Raw genomic sequence first — 15,752 nt, 5'->3', positions numbered from 1 at the left:
TGTCTAGGCAACCCGGACAGGAATTTTTGATAATGTTTGCTTCACATTTTTTAAAGTTTTAATAATGATGTTTTTTAATGATGGTAAATAAAGTTTTGGTTTTGATTTATACTTTTGCCATTTACATTTAGTGGTCTTAAAAGTCCCAGCTGCAGAGGTAACTCCTCAGATTTTGTATTTCAGAAAAAAAAGTTAATCATACATTATGCAAAATTAATGATCAAATAGGCCAAAATGAACAAATGATTAATAGAAATTTCCTTCAGATCATATTTGGTTAATCATCGGCTTTCTTCTCAAACCACAATTTTGCTATACAATCCATATTTACATCAGGGAAAACAGTAAAACCAATTGTAAGGTAAATCAATTATTAAAACAAGTAGATGGAACATAATTTTCTAGTAGTCAAACCATCATGGAACGATACTAAATAATAATCTAAATAGCATAGAAAAGCACAGAGTGTATGCCCAGCATTAGACAATAGTCAATAGGACAGGCGCCCCCACTGGAAGAGAAACCCTTAAATCCTATTCTGATGACAACAATTTCCAATGACAATGATGCCTAGAACATACAGAAAAAGTAGGGCTCATTCACTATGAGGGAATCTTTACACAATATATTGAGGACATATTTATTTTAATTATCTTATCCTGTAATTTCCTTTTTTCTCATTTCAGCTGTAAATCATTGGCATCTAAATTGAACAAGAATTTGCTTTTCGCAGAACTAGATAACTAAATTAAATAAATATTTACATAATTTAGCATGTGGAAACCATTAAAGACTCCTGATTCCTGATTCTATCCAAAACCCTTTACATACATGCTACAGAACCCTATAGATACGTGTCACCGAACCCTATACATACACATTACAAAACAAGAATGTAAAATAATGATAAATATATCAGTACAGGGACATTGGCTGCCAGTGATGAGAGGTCCTGTAGCCATATAAACAATTTACTACAAATCCCTTATACATTACACCTTATTTTATCCATACCTTGTGTGATAGATTCCCCAAGAAATCTTGTAAAAACCTAAAGATTCGGTCTAAAAATTCTATCAAGGACAAACTGCAAAAAAATACCTACCCTGAAATGACATTCTATTTTCCCCAAATAAAGGTTACAGTACAGACCGCATGACTGACAGCAGTAAGTTATTACTCAGATTGTTGCATGACATGAACAGAGAAGTATCACTGGGAGAACACAGAAGCAGCATTTGAGTACCCAACATTAGGAGACCGACGTGGCCCCCCTCATTGCAAATGTATGGTTTATGCAAACACGTAAAAGCATCCGACCTCCTCATGGTGGTATAACCACAACACCAGTCTGACACGGCCTATGATGAATATTGTAACAGCTGTGTGACGTGTGTTGGTTGCCACATGCAGTGCTCCTGACCATATCTCTCTTAGATTTAAGCCCCATTTTCTGTGTTTCATTCAGAGCCTAGCAATGCAGCTTTGCCATTTATTAAAACAAATGCTTCTTCCTAACAAAACCACGTATGATTCTGCACAAAGACTGCGTCACTGTAAAAAGGGACAGGCAACCATGTGTTGATTGATGCAGAGAGTCTGTAATACTGAGAAACTTGTAAAGCCAATATGAAAAATAAACTTTCTACAAACTAGTACATGATACAAAAAGACAAAACGAAAGCAGAATTCTCTCCAGCCACTTTTAGCTGGGCGCACCACCCAATATTTTTGGCTGGCTGTTTTTAGGTGGTTACTGAAAAGTTGGGTTGCAATACAGGGGCTGCCACCTACCTACAACTTCTTCCCACCCAGCTTTAAAAAAAATATTCCCACTGCAGAGGTTACTTTTACTGAAAATCTTCCTGATCGGGAGATCCAGATCTGCTGGCACCAGATTTTAATATGCAAGTTTTGGCTCCTAGTCAAGCTTCACTAACAGGCCCCCTGAGTGTCTATACTAGTAAATTAGGCCACCCAATAAATAAAAAGGCACAAAATTGAGACAAAGAAGACAACGGAGATTTACAGGGAAAAAAATCAAGATTTCCATATAATTGATAAGAGTTGACTGCTGTATTCAGTTTTTCACGTTTACATCCAAGATGTAAATTTTTTTTAGATTTTGTACCTATTTTGTAGAATGCAAAAATTTATTATGAGCTGTGTCCAATTCTGCATAGCTTCTTGGCTTTCTAAAGAAAAACTGATTGGCTGTATGCTTTAAGTGGCGCTATAAAGGTCGGAGATTCCCAACTACTAATAGGTGGGGGAGAGCATGTACCTTTGATCGAGTCAATTTCCACTGTGTAAAACCAGATTTCTCCTACTCATAGTAGGTAAGTTACTGAACACCTGGTTTCTGAATGATCAGAAGACTCTTACCTTCAATTGGAGTTTTTCTCCTTCTGGCAATTCATGGGGGTAAATATGATTTTTTAGATGTAACATTCTAGATTTGATACTTGTAAGTCTTAATACCTTGTAAGTCTTTATAGCTTACAGGCTCCTGAACCATAGTCAGTTCCTCGGTGACTACTAAATCCAAAGGTATTACAGGTAAACCAGCCTACTATGAGATCCAGGTCAAGTCAAGGGCTATCTCCTAAAACAAATCTAATTTTCTACAAATTTTAACAGTTTTATAATTGATTTGCCACCTGTAGCAAGACAAATGACTATAGAACAAACGATGCATAGCCTATTTGTAAGCAGGGCTTTTTTTACCTTGGAAATTTCCTAATTCTACATATGATTCCCTAGGTGCTTGTGATGACATTGTCAGAGAAAGTACCAAGTGTTCTAAATGTGTGCTTACTGTAAAATGAGGTCATATATAAGTCTTTCAAAAATAAAAGACTGAAAGTAAAGTTGACTGAGGAAGCAAAAATATAAAATGTCATCAGTGTTAAGTAATCTGAAATAATTTGGCTAAAAGCTGAACTTCAAGCAGACCAAAAACACCACCATATTCCATAATGCCCTACCCAAGCCAAAGGGTTAGGGACTATGTCTGGTTTATTTGTTGTAGGCAATTTATCCTGACTTCCTGTCAGAACAAAAAGTTTTCAAAAGGGACACAGACAAAAATACATTTTAGTGGAGAAAGGCAAGAACCTCTGACAACATTTCCTTTGTGGTCCATAACAACTGCTCCTCTATTTCTTAAACAGGCTTTACAGGACCTGGAAGTGATGGAGAAACCCTTCCAGGGAGGTCAGAGGCAGAAATAAACTCATCCAAAACTGAACTTTATGTACTCATGCCAATTCCTGTGCATTAGTGGAAGAAAACACTGTTCATAAACCTCTAAAATGTCACCCAGATTAAAATAAGCCTCACTTTGTGACTCGCCAAGCTCTCTCCTATCCACCCTACTAGAAGGCCATTTAGTAAATGAAGTGCCCATCTTATTGGAAAACCCAATCATGGGTCTGTCTTACCCATTTCTCATTTCTGAGTCCATCTGACAATCTATCTTCATATACATCAGTCACCCGACTATCAATGTCTGTCAGATTGGTATATGGCCTTTGTTTTTCTGCATTTTAAGCATGCTTAAATTGCAAGTCTGCATATTTCCATTTGCTTTATTAAGTGTAGTGCTGATGATTGATATGAAACTGCATTTCTTTCTGCTTTCCTGTTTCAGCAGCACTGTAAAAGGCTTCTCAACAAACTTTCTTTCTAAAGTAGCCACAGCTTGATTAGATAAGGCTGTCCCCTGGCAGAAGCTTGGCTCCCTGTCTGGAAACAGTGGTTTCACCGAAGATCCAACACAACCTCCGGTTGATTTAGGCCTATAACTCATGGTGCCAGCTAATGTAAAAGCTCGGCCTCGGGAGGGAACTTCATCAAATGGATCATTGCTTCCACACAGAGAGTAAGGGTCCAATGAAGTGCAAACTCCAGACAAGGGACAGGCTGCTCTGGACGCATTTTTTGAGAAAAACAAAGCTTTTGTTTTATCAGTTCTATAATGTACTTCACCTGCAGATACTGTAATTCACCAATAAATCCTATATTTCCAAAAGAGGCAAAACTGTCTAATATTTATACTCTCATACACCGAGATGTGAAAAACTTAAGAGGGTGAAAATGTAAATGAAGATTTTTTTGCACTGTTTATCCCGAGTTTGTAACCTTCTAAAACTTGCTGCTATGGTAAACTTCCTGCTGCTTTGCATCCTTTTAGCCTTATACCTAGATACAAAACAAACATCTGTATCATGTTAAAAAACACAACATACCCACATAAGAAAAGGAAGGTAACCACAGACAGGCCCAAATTTCACCAAGTGCAATAAAAAGACAACTATTACCGGTTTAGTCCTGGAGAATGTTTGCATGCTGCTGCTTTATGGGAATCAGCAGATAAAGGGTTGAAGCTCACTGTACATTTTCCTTTAGATCTACAAACAACTATGCGATACAAGGGCCTGCCTGATTGGATAAACATTGATTGCATGGTTTAGGCAGAGCCTCATGTTACATAGTGCTGGTAAATCTAATCATAATAAATTTTTCATGCGGAGCTTACACACTCAGCGTCAATGAGGAGAAACAATCAAGTAATCAGCAAAGCCAGAACTTCATTGGCAGCATTGTTTGATGTCTGTGACTGAAGAAATATGAATATTAGGAGATCAGCAACAGAGACGGCCGACTATTGTTGCAGGAGATTGGCAGAGGAAGCTGACATATTTTTCTCATGGGTTTCCAATTAGTCATAGGACCTTCCCTACTACTTGGAATAGCAGACTGATTAGTTCACAATGGTCAATCCTGCACACTGCAACCAACCCAAATTTTAGCAAGAACTGGGACTTCCCATAAAAATTATAAATATAAATATATATATATATATATATATATATATATATATATATATATATATATATACATACACACACATTCATATACATATTTACAGGTATACAGTGTTCTGGGGTCATTGATCTGCTCTACAAACTTTAACCGCAGTGGATAAGATTCAGTTTTGAAGCAGTTGTATACTCCAATAGATCTGAAGCTCGTCACACACAGTGCAATCTGATTATACAATCTCCCTTAGATCTACCAACAACTATGTACTGCAGAGGCCTGGCTGTATAGTGTAGGTAGGTCCTCATGTTAAATAGTTTTGGCAAACAATACACAGACTGTATGGTCAGATTGTAATGTGTATGATGACCCTACCAGTGAATGTTGTGAGATGTTGGAATAAAGCCAGTAAATTATGTAACACAGACAGAGAAGATCAATAATATTCTGTACAGGATTTAGCAATCACAATCACTGCGTTCACTTCAGCTGCTACACAGATACAAGTATTAAAAACAATACAAGTAGCAGGAAGTGAGATTCTAGTTTACCAAATAATATCAGACAGAAGGTTTGGGTGCCATGGGTTACGGCACATGGCCTTATTGAGAAGACCATTTCAATATAATTTCAGCATCACTTAGTTACCACAGGTTCCACCTAAAAAAACAGGTCACCTGTAAAAAAAAGAATTTATGGACTAACCTTTACATTGGCGTGTGTATTAGGAAGCTGCCAATTCTCTGATATTAATCAAATCCCACCCCCACTCACTCATTCACAGACCATTGTGGTTTCTCCCACTGGGTTGTCCAGCCAGTTCTAACCTACCACTTGGCGGGAGGAACCACAATGCCTAGAGGGGGGATTAAGTATTTTTCACACCCCGAAGTGTAAAATACCTGCAGCCACAGGAGTATTAAAATACAATTTCACTTAATAAATGCCCTCAATAAATGCCCTGTCCAATACCTTTTTTCCAGTATTTTTATCCTCCCAGACAGCTCCTGTTTATACCACTTTTATTATTATTATTAAGGGTTCACAATATAATGTCCCTACCATAGGCATATATCATTAACACAGTCTAAGTTGAATTTGGGGGGTGTTTTGGGATGTGGGAGGAAACCAGAGTTCCCAGGAAAAACCTATGGAAACCTAGAGAGAGCATGTAAAGTCCATGCAGATAGTCCTGGCCAAGATACAAATCTGAAACCTAGCACTAGTCTAAAAGGTTTTATTTTTAGGGGTCAGGTTTAAACTTAAGGGCACATTCACATCTATGCTCTACGGTCCCATGTACTAAGGTAAATTTCCAGCCCCGCAGTACTTTTTATCCAGAATGAATCCCAAAATTGATTGCATGCCTTCCTATTATATATATATATATATACACACACATGAATGAAGTGTTCACCCCAGCCCCTCCTAACAGGGCGCACCACCCGGTTGTTTTTGAAAGTTACTGAAAACATAGGTCCCAATACAGGGGCCACCACCCACCTACAATTTTTCCCACCTGGCTCAAAAACATGTCTGGGTTGAGCACTACAATAAGTCTTAGGGTTTAAACAGGTGAGTTAAGTAACTGGGCCAGGCTAACCATAAATTAGATGAGTAATAAGTTAATAACTTTCGCTGGTGCAGAAGTGGAAGATCCAAGAATCACAATAATATTAGGAATCAGGGCATGCAGAACAAATGATTTCAGCAAGAAAGCCAACATAACCGGCTTAACTATTCTGTGGCAAAGTATAGGTTAATGAACATGTGTTATATCCAGAATTCCCCAGCCTGATGAACTCCCATCAACAATATAATCAGCAACATCTGACCCCTGGGGAAGTAGCTGACTCTGCAGCCATCTCTATGAAGTCTCAGTACTCCTGCTGCAGCTTCAGTAATATATATGAGTTAGTGGAGAAAAGTCAGAGCACCTTGTACAACAAGCCAGAAATAATGAGACTGTAAGGTCCTGTGTTACTTCCCCCACTTCTTAGATTGTAAGCTCTTCTGGACAGGGCCCCCTCCTCCTCCCGTGTCACTGTCTGTCATTTACAACCCTTATTTATTGTACAGCACTGCGTAATATGTTGGTGCTATATAAATCCTGTTTATTATTATTAATAATAATAATAATAATATGTACAACACTCAGCATCCTCCACAAAGTTACTGCTGAGTTCTTTACACTTCACCCAGCACCAACCACAGGGAGCAGCACAATTGTATACAACATGAAGTCAGACAACATTCTATAGAAGGGTGCCATTACCTGTTCCTGTGCTCTGCTTCTCCTCCTGTCCTCTTCTCTATATCTGTGTGAAGAATGTTACAAAATCCATAAACAATGCAATGCAAACCAATACAGCACAGGACACTCATCATACCACTTCCTACACCAGGCAGCAGGGAATTCCCGTCTGCGCGCTGATTGGTCAGGAAGAGAGGAAGAGAACAGCCTGAACTGTCGATCACCGATAAGACACGCCCCCTGCTTGGCAGCTGTGAAAGCAGTGAATATGTTCTTCTGTTGCACATATTGTTATATAAGATGTGACAGACAAATATATTCATATTGGTACAAGCAATTCTAAGAGCCAGTCAGTTTTTGTGTGCTAGAATTCAAGGAAGCAAAAGTGCATGTTGTTAATGCAGCTCATGGCAATTGTACACTGTAATGCGACGCTTTGCAATAATACTGCATGTACTAATATTGTATCCGCAGATATAAATGGCCTAACCTAACACACAAAACCTATTCACATATTGCACAATAAATACGCAGCACATTGCCGCAGCTATTGCAGTATATTGCATCTATTATTTGAATGTGCAGCATGCAGACAGACAAAGTGATGTGTTTCTGTGCATTGCATGCGATGGCAAGTTGTCTTCATGAATAAATGGTAACCCCGCACACCAACGCATTTCTCTTGCAGTACATTTCGATATATAAACCTGTGTAATACCACAATACACTAATGGGAACAGGCCCCAGTGCACCAAAAGGCCAAACAATGATACCGAGTATCTGAAATCTAAAAAACTGGAAAAGCCTTTGTCCTTTATATTATGTTTGTCACCAAGCCAATGCAAATATTTTTATTTAGTTATTTAGCAGCATATCAGACAGTCACTGTGTACGGTTCACAGCGCTGCATTTGTGCCTCTTCAGTCATCATTGTGTTTACTATGCCTGTTTACATGTGAAACGATGACACATTCATCACCGTGATAAGGTGACACATTCACATGCCTGTTATATATATATATATATATATATATATATATATATATATATATATATATATACATATATTTAACAGTGTGAGTTAATCTACATTTTTTCTACAGCAGGAGACAAAATACTAATATTTTCTCTTAACTTACATTGTGACAGTTTCTAATGCATCGATCTGTGTTTAAATGCAGAATGCACACTAATGCATTGTGTTGCGGTGAAGTGAGGCAGTTGGAATCAAAACAGTTTGTCTTTTCATGCCATTGCTCAACTCTGCCCAATGCAAGTCATGTCAATGGACTCAGTCATTCTTCATAGAACTACAAGGCACATTTGCACTATAGTGCATTGCGGTGCAGTGTTAATTTAAAAAAAGCGCAGGTCAGATTTTTTGATCACTGTGGTGCTTTGGAAAGCCCATTCAAATGATTAGTTTATCTAATGAAGCACAAACAGCATTTATGTGTGAAAGGAGATTGTAAGCTCTTCCAGGCAGGGTCCTGTCCTCCTCCTGTGTCAGTGTCTCTCTTTCATTATCATTCTCGATTTATTGTACAGTGCTGCATAATTTGTTGCACTATATAAATACCATTTATTATTAAAACTATAATAATAATAATCCTTTGTTGGACTGTACATTTCTAAATTGTTGTTTTTTTTCTCTATGTATATTTGTATGTTGTATTTGTGTATACCCGAAAAGTTTAATAAAGAATATATTTGACAAAATAATAATAATAATAATGGGCCTTTAAAGTGGATATAAACCTTAATCTCATACCTAAACCTCATCTGTCCTCACTTGGTTGTGCATGCTGTTGCCTTTACCTGGACTTCTTCCGGGTTCCAGATCTTCAGCCATTTTGATTGGCCAAGCTGGCATCCCTGCTCTGTGAATACTGATTGTCATCCGATTGTTTTATTTGTTTATTTCTCAGATGCTCTTTTAAGTAAGTATGACCTTACTGTGTATTTTCTTTAACTGTTAAAACTAATGGCATCAAATAGTTTGACTTAGATAACTATCATTTCTTGTTTGATGTTAGATTTGAATGAAATTAACCAATAATGAGTGAGAAAAAGCAAACAAATATTTTGCATTTCTTTAGTAATACCGAAGATAATATAACTAATGATAATAGTAACACTTCACTTATCCGTGAGCTGATCAATGAATCAGAGCCTCCGCAGTCCTTGTCAGGCACCATTAGGAAGATCATTATTTTACAAATGCATTTATCTTTTTTTTAAAAAATTCATATTATTGGTCTGCGGGATTTAAAATAAAGAATTTAGTGGTCTTTGAGGTCCAAAAGGTTGGCGACCGCTGCTCTGTATGAAGCCATTGAATGAACAGCACTGCATCATATGTTGGCGCTATATAAATACTTTTTATTATTAAATATTTATTAAATATAATAATAATGCCATTGCACCACTAATGTGTCTCTATTTTTACCTGCAGCACTGGCTAGAGACTTAGTGACTTGCTTCCCGAATGCTGAGCACTCTAGTAGTGGGTGTATTTCTGCAAAAGAATAAAGGCTGGAATCACAAGCGTCAGGATTGGTCAAAAATTATGAATGCATTTTTAAAACTTTTTAATAATTTATTTTTTTACCAGAACCACATGAATCATTTCAGTAAAGGGGAAATGTTTTAATTTTTGCCCATGTTATCATTTACATTTTTGGAGATTACTTAAAAAAAAAAAAAGAGAATGCAAGCAGAGAATTTATAGAATCAAAAAAAATGTTATTTCTTATATTGCAATATACTTGCACGCCTGTTTATCAAATCTATTTTTTCAGTAAAAATACTCTAAAAACCTAAGATTGGGTTGAGTATGTAGATCAATATGTCAAGTAGCAATACTCTGCACATTCACAACACAGAGAAAAACCACAGTACCCAAAAATAATAAGAAACACAGTTTCTCAGTTTAGTGTTAACTCTGTGAAGCCAATGTGTTGTGTAAAAGAGCCCGAGCAGTCCCGAGCTTGTTTTTAACCTTTTTAAAGCCATGACATTGTACATGTAAATTTTATAGGTGACCTGACACAACTGAGATATACCACTGCTGACCCCTCCTGAAGGAAGGTGAGGTAGGAATGTTACATTTCTGTTTCTGGTGCCTAAGAAAACATTGCAACAAGTTAATACACAAATTATTCAAATAACATGCTTGCAATGGTCTTTTGCAACAAGTTAATACACAAATTATTCAAATAACATGCTTGCAATGGTCTTCAAGTAAAGATTCAGCATTAAACACTTTTTTGCTTTTGTTGACAAATTGGGGATAAATTGGAAATCCTCTGGAGCTTGGTTACAGATATTTACTCCCATTTCCTGTCCTAATGACAAAAGTTTTATCAAACAGGAAGTGAGGGAAACTTTTAAACCGCAACATGAACACAGAAAGAAATACTATACAAATACATTTTCTCTAGCCCTGGCAGATTACTGGCCTCCTCTTAATGGCTATACCACAATCTCTGTCATAAGCTTTACCTAAAGTAATGTCTCCAACTAGTAGTGATTTCCCCACACTTCCTGTCACACTGACCACATTTACCAGGCAGGCAATTTAAAAAAAACTGCAGCAGGTACACAGAAAAAAAAAAATTCAAATTCAGAGTTCAACCATTCCCACACTACTAAAGTTATGTTTGCTTCTCCTAAGTGGTGCTAGATTGCAGTAAAAACTCAAATAATACTTCCTCTTTCCCATCAAAACTAGAAAAAAAAGTTTTTGACTTTACATCCGCTTCCGTTGACTTGGCAATGCAAAATTCAAATCTAGATATTTTGTATTAAAAGTTTTCCTCTGTTTTGCCAAACAGAACTGGAACTGAAATGAGGCAAATTTTAGCAAACAAACCCTTCCCCAAGCAAGTATATGACTGTTATTTTTATAAATAAATAATTGAAGGGATATTGTGAATTGACTTAATAGTGTGAAGAGAATTTCTATTTTTATGGGACAAATGTGCTTTCACACTGCAATACTTCTCATTTCCTCTCATCTCTGAATTTAGCTGGTGGTAGGATGAACCATACGTGATTATGGGACACCCAGTAGATAGAACAATAAATATGACACCAAATTTCCCAGCATTCTTGCAATACAGCAGAAACTGTGTGTTTACAAACAATAGCAGAACATAGTAGTCCCGTTAACCACCTGACCGATAAGCCCAACTTTGGTACGGGCTAAAAAAAGTTACTATTTTCGATAACCCCAAACTTTTCTCCCTATATTAAAATCATGACTTACCTGGTCCCGCTGTGCTCATCCAGCATCATGTTCGTGTTCCAGCGTCGTCCTCCAGCGTTGATCTCCCTCTCCAGCGTCGGGTGCCTTCTCCGAGAACCAGCGGGACCAGGTAAGAAGCCGGCCGGCGGTCTTCTGTGCCGCCGGCCGGCGGAGAAGAAGATACCGGCCGGCGGAGAAGAAGATGCCGGCCGGCTTCTTACCTGGTCCCGCTGATCATCCAGCGTCGTTCCCCTTCCAGCGTCGGGTGCCTTCTAAGACAGGAAGCCGGCCGGCAGAGAAAAAAAAGCTGGCTGGCTTCTCCCTGCGTGTGTGTCCCTCGGCGATGACGTCGGCGTGTGTGCGGGAAATTCAAACTCATTCAAACATATTTTGTATTGGATTGGATACAAACTCGTGTATCCAATCCAATACAAAATAATATAAAATGAATACAAAGTACATAACTGGTAAATTCAAATTCATATTTTGTATTGGATTGGATACAAACTCCCATATCCAATCCAATACAAAATAATAGAAAATATATTTATGTGGTTTTGTCTATAGGTATGTGACGGACACTAGGGAGGTGTTTTAGAAAAATATATTACTATACAGTATACCGAATTATCGCATTTTCAGTATTTTTCATTTATTTATGTATTCTTGTTTAAGCTGATTTTTGGTGTCTTATTTAATTTTATTAAAAGTAATTTATTTTTTTTACATGATTGTGTGTTTCAAACATTTTTTATATTCATGATATCTACTAGAACCCTTGTTCGGACATATTTCTGTAAGTTACAGGTCTACAATTTAAAAAAAAAATTAATGAAAACCTGTAACGCTTTTGGAACAGAAATCTAGACCTCAGTGTAACGCCCAGGTGGTTAAGTAGGTCGGAAAGCAATTGTAAGACTTCAGTTGGTAAACTGAAACTAAAGGTAAGTCCTTGTAACTAAGAGAATGCATCCTTGATGTATGTTTTAGAGGAGCACTCCAGTGAAGCATAATTCAGCACTGATGCATGGTTCAGGGGAACATCAGTAATGTTAGAATCAGGAATGTGCACCAGTAATGGATGATTTACCGGAGGGCACTGGTGATTTATGAATCAGAGAGGCCAATCCAGCAAGGTATGATTCAGGGATGAGTATCAGTGATGGAGAGCAGTGCACTACTGATACATGGCTGTATCAGGGCAGTAGCAACACATAATTGTGGAACCTCTACCTGTGATGCATGATGAGAGCGTACCAATGATGTGTGATTCAGAGAAGCACATCAGTAACTTATGATTTAGGGAAGAACACTAATAATGCAAGATACCAGTTTGGACAAAAGGGGGATCAGGCAGTTCTCATAAAGGCTTCCAAAAATATTTAAAAATTGGTAGTTTCCAAAAGTTCTGATACTGTATATCCAAAGCCAAAACTTGAAAAAAAAATAAGGAATGGTTAAAAATCTATCTACCGTGTCTTATTACAGAGATTTTCCTTCACTCCCTACCCTGTAGATTTACCAAAACTAATAGGATCACTTTTTATTGTGAAGGAAATCACAAGTTGTTACAAGAACAAATATCCCCATTGTAGGTTTTTACCTCTATTCCTGTTCCAGTGGAATCTCAAAATTTTAGACTTCCCTTACCTTCTATTCCCTATGTCACTGATAATTAGGACAATGAGAGAGTGAATCTCTAAGGACACAGGCTGAGATCTAACACTTGGCCAGTCTATCCAAATTTTTTTTCAGCATCGCTATTTTTCATATCTATAAAAAAATGTTTTGGTCTGGTGATATAAAATTTTCTCAAAGAGAAAATCCTTATTCTTTACATTATTGCTATTGTTTCCCAATTGCTGCTGGTGGCGGGCTTCTGTACAAGCTGGGCTTTATACTGTATGTATGTAGGTTTATTTATCAGTAGTAAATGAAGATTGGTCATGCAAATGCAAAAACAATGTTTTCATTTTTTTTACAATGTTTAAATTGTAAGCTCATAATACATAAAATTGATTTTATTTATTATTAAATTCTTTTTACAAATAAAGACACTTTACTCTAATTACTTACTCTAATTAAGTAGTAAAGAAGCAAAGAGGCAGCATGGTGGCCTAGAGGTTAGCACACTGGCCTTTGTAGCGCTGGGTACCAGATTTGAACCTGTTATCTTCTGTCATTGCAGATCTGTTAATTAAAAAAAAATCCTTGGGTCAAAGTTCACATAAAGCCAGGGGAGGTGTTAGGTTTATCTGCTGGTTTCATGTACGTGTAGCATTGAACCCAGGGTGTCTTTTGCTGTATATGACTATTTAGCTTAAGCTGAGCTTTTCCTTCTCTGTCAAGTTCATTGCTAAGAATGTCTTGGTGGAAATATTCGCCCTAGGCTGATCGGGAAATGCCAGGCCCAGCTAAACCTGTTTGAAACAAAGAAATGGAGTTACCATGTTTACATAGCTGGTCTATGGTCCAGTAAGATTGCTAGCTTCATGTTTCATAGAAGGATCTGTGCAGGTTAATTATAAGCAATAGCTAAAGAAAGCTTTGCATGGCAAAGGGCTTCAAGTTGGCACCTTGAGTTTTGGCTTTTTAAAATTGCTAAACAAGGGTGAACTATGTGTGTGATGTAAAAGGTGCACACTTATTTCCAAAAAAGCTCCTCTGTTCCCGTACAACCAGTGGTGAACATAATCATCAAAGGGACCATGTACCAGAACAGTTTTTAGGTCCTCCATCTTAATAGCAGTATATTACCTCAAACCCAAAAACAAACGATGATGACAAATAGAATACATTCACTTTTAGTTTTAACTGTGTCAAGAGGAAATAGAAATATTCTGCATGTCTGCTTAGGAAGAGAGTTCACTTATATATTACAAACCAGAGTTTAGTTAGGGCATCCTGGTTAAAAATAACTTCTGGTTCTCACCTACCCTAGAAGTGAGCAGTGCCCAGAAGTAGGGGGACCCAGCACTGGCCCAACCCACATCTAGTGCAAATAGTGTTTCAAATGGGTCTGCCCCTGCTTAATAAAAGTAGAAATACAAGTTAATATCTCTTTGGTAAGTTGATTGAAGGTTTCTTTTTTGCTTGATAAAATGGTTTGAGGCTTGTAAATAGGAATAACTGGTTTGACCTTGCCACATTCATACATGTAATACATTCATGTAATCTTAGTGTATGTTCAGCATAAATAAGACACTGGTCCCAGACAGGCTTCCCAAGTCTGCATTGGGTGCACAGAGACCTGCTTATCAGCCAATATGATTTTTCAGCTGGTTGGCAATCTTTCTTCTATCCATTTCATCTCACTTATGCAGCATGGCTGGATTCTTGTATTGCCTCTCCATATTCCAGTGATGGGTGGTGCTGTGCAAGGGAAGAGGTTCAGTATCATGGCAAATAAGATAGTTATGCTAGGTATACATACATTTTGTTTTTTTTTGTTGATGTCTATGGCAAATTCAACCACCCAGTGTAGATCCACACCCTTAGAGGAACTACATTCCTACACAGGGTTTTCATTTGAGCATTTGAGCTTGTTATTTCTACCTGTTTACACAACATTTAATCATCCATGAGTCTGATGTGGGGATTTCCCCATTCAGTAAAGGCTTTGCTGTGATTAGGCTGTGGTAGTAGCAATGGTCACAGATTGGAAAGTTTGCAGCAGACAAAAAAGAAGCCTGAAAATTTATTGCTGCAGGGTACTTAGCGTGTGCCAGTGGGCCATGGGGCACTACATATGATGTGTAAAAAGTTGTAACAACTGGTAACTGCTAGGCTTTTTCAGACATTTGCAAACAAGCAGTTGCAAAACCTTAGCAAAACGGTATGCTTTTTTTACTTGTATTTTTTTTAAATTGAAACCACTTGAAAAAAAATGCTCACAAATGCTTGCAAAATCCGTACCAAGTTCTATGGAGGTGGCAGAAATGGCACACCAGACCTGTACCAACCACCAAAGGACCAAATTTTTCAATAATATCCATTATTTGCAAGCGGTTTTAGTTGGTAAAACTGGTTAAAATCACTTGCAAAGATTGCTAGGGCTAGGAGCTGGACTCACTGTTCACTACTGCTGATCGTTGATATTTGACATTAATCACCTGATCAAACAACATTTTAAAAAGGTTGCGTTACCAGAAATATATATTTTCCATGCCCCTTACTAATAAAGTATATAAAAAGTTGCATGCTCCGAGAACTTTATAGCTGGAGGTATAGGGCCTGATTTAATAAAGCTCTCCAAAGCTGGAGAAGATACACTTTCATCAGTGAAGCTGGGTGATCCAGCAAACCTGGAATGGATTTTGCAAGTAAATGTTTTGAATCCTGGGCCAGATCCATTCCAGATTTGCTCGATTACCCATCTTCACTGATAAAAGTTTATCCTCTCCAGCTTTGGAGAGTAAATAAATC

At 37.6% G+C, this 15,752-nt stretch overlaps 1 protein-coding gene across 6 annotated transcripts in view; it reads right to left on the bottom strand.

Moving 5' to 3' along the window:
* The window catches only part of TNIP1 (TNFAIP3 interacting protein 1), a 45,981-nt gene extending 38,738 nt beyond the window's left edge, over positions 1-7,243 (bottom strand). For all 6 annotated transcript variants that reach the window (XM_072400516.1, XM_072400517.1, XM_072400519.1 and 3 more), the window contains exon 1: positions 7,100-7,243. The gene's annotated coding sequence lies outside the window, so the exon portion shown is untranslated. The remainder of the gene's footprint in view (positions 1-7,099) is intronic.
* Between the last annotated feature and the right edge of the window lie 8,509 nt (positions 7,244-15,752).

This window comes from Pyxicephalus adspersus, chromosome 2 (genome assembly GCF_032062135.1).
Source record: "Pyxicephalus adspersus chromosome 2, UCB_Pads_2.0, whole genome shotgun sequence".
Taxonomy (NCBI): Eukaryota; Metazoa; Chordata; class Amphibia; order Anura; family Pyxicephalidae; genus Pyxicephalus; species Pyxicephalus adspersus.
This window is presented reverse-complemented; position numbering and strand designations above follow the sequence as displayed.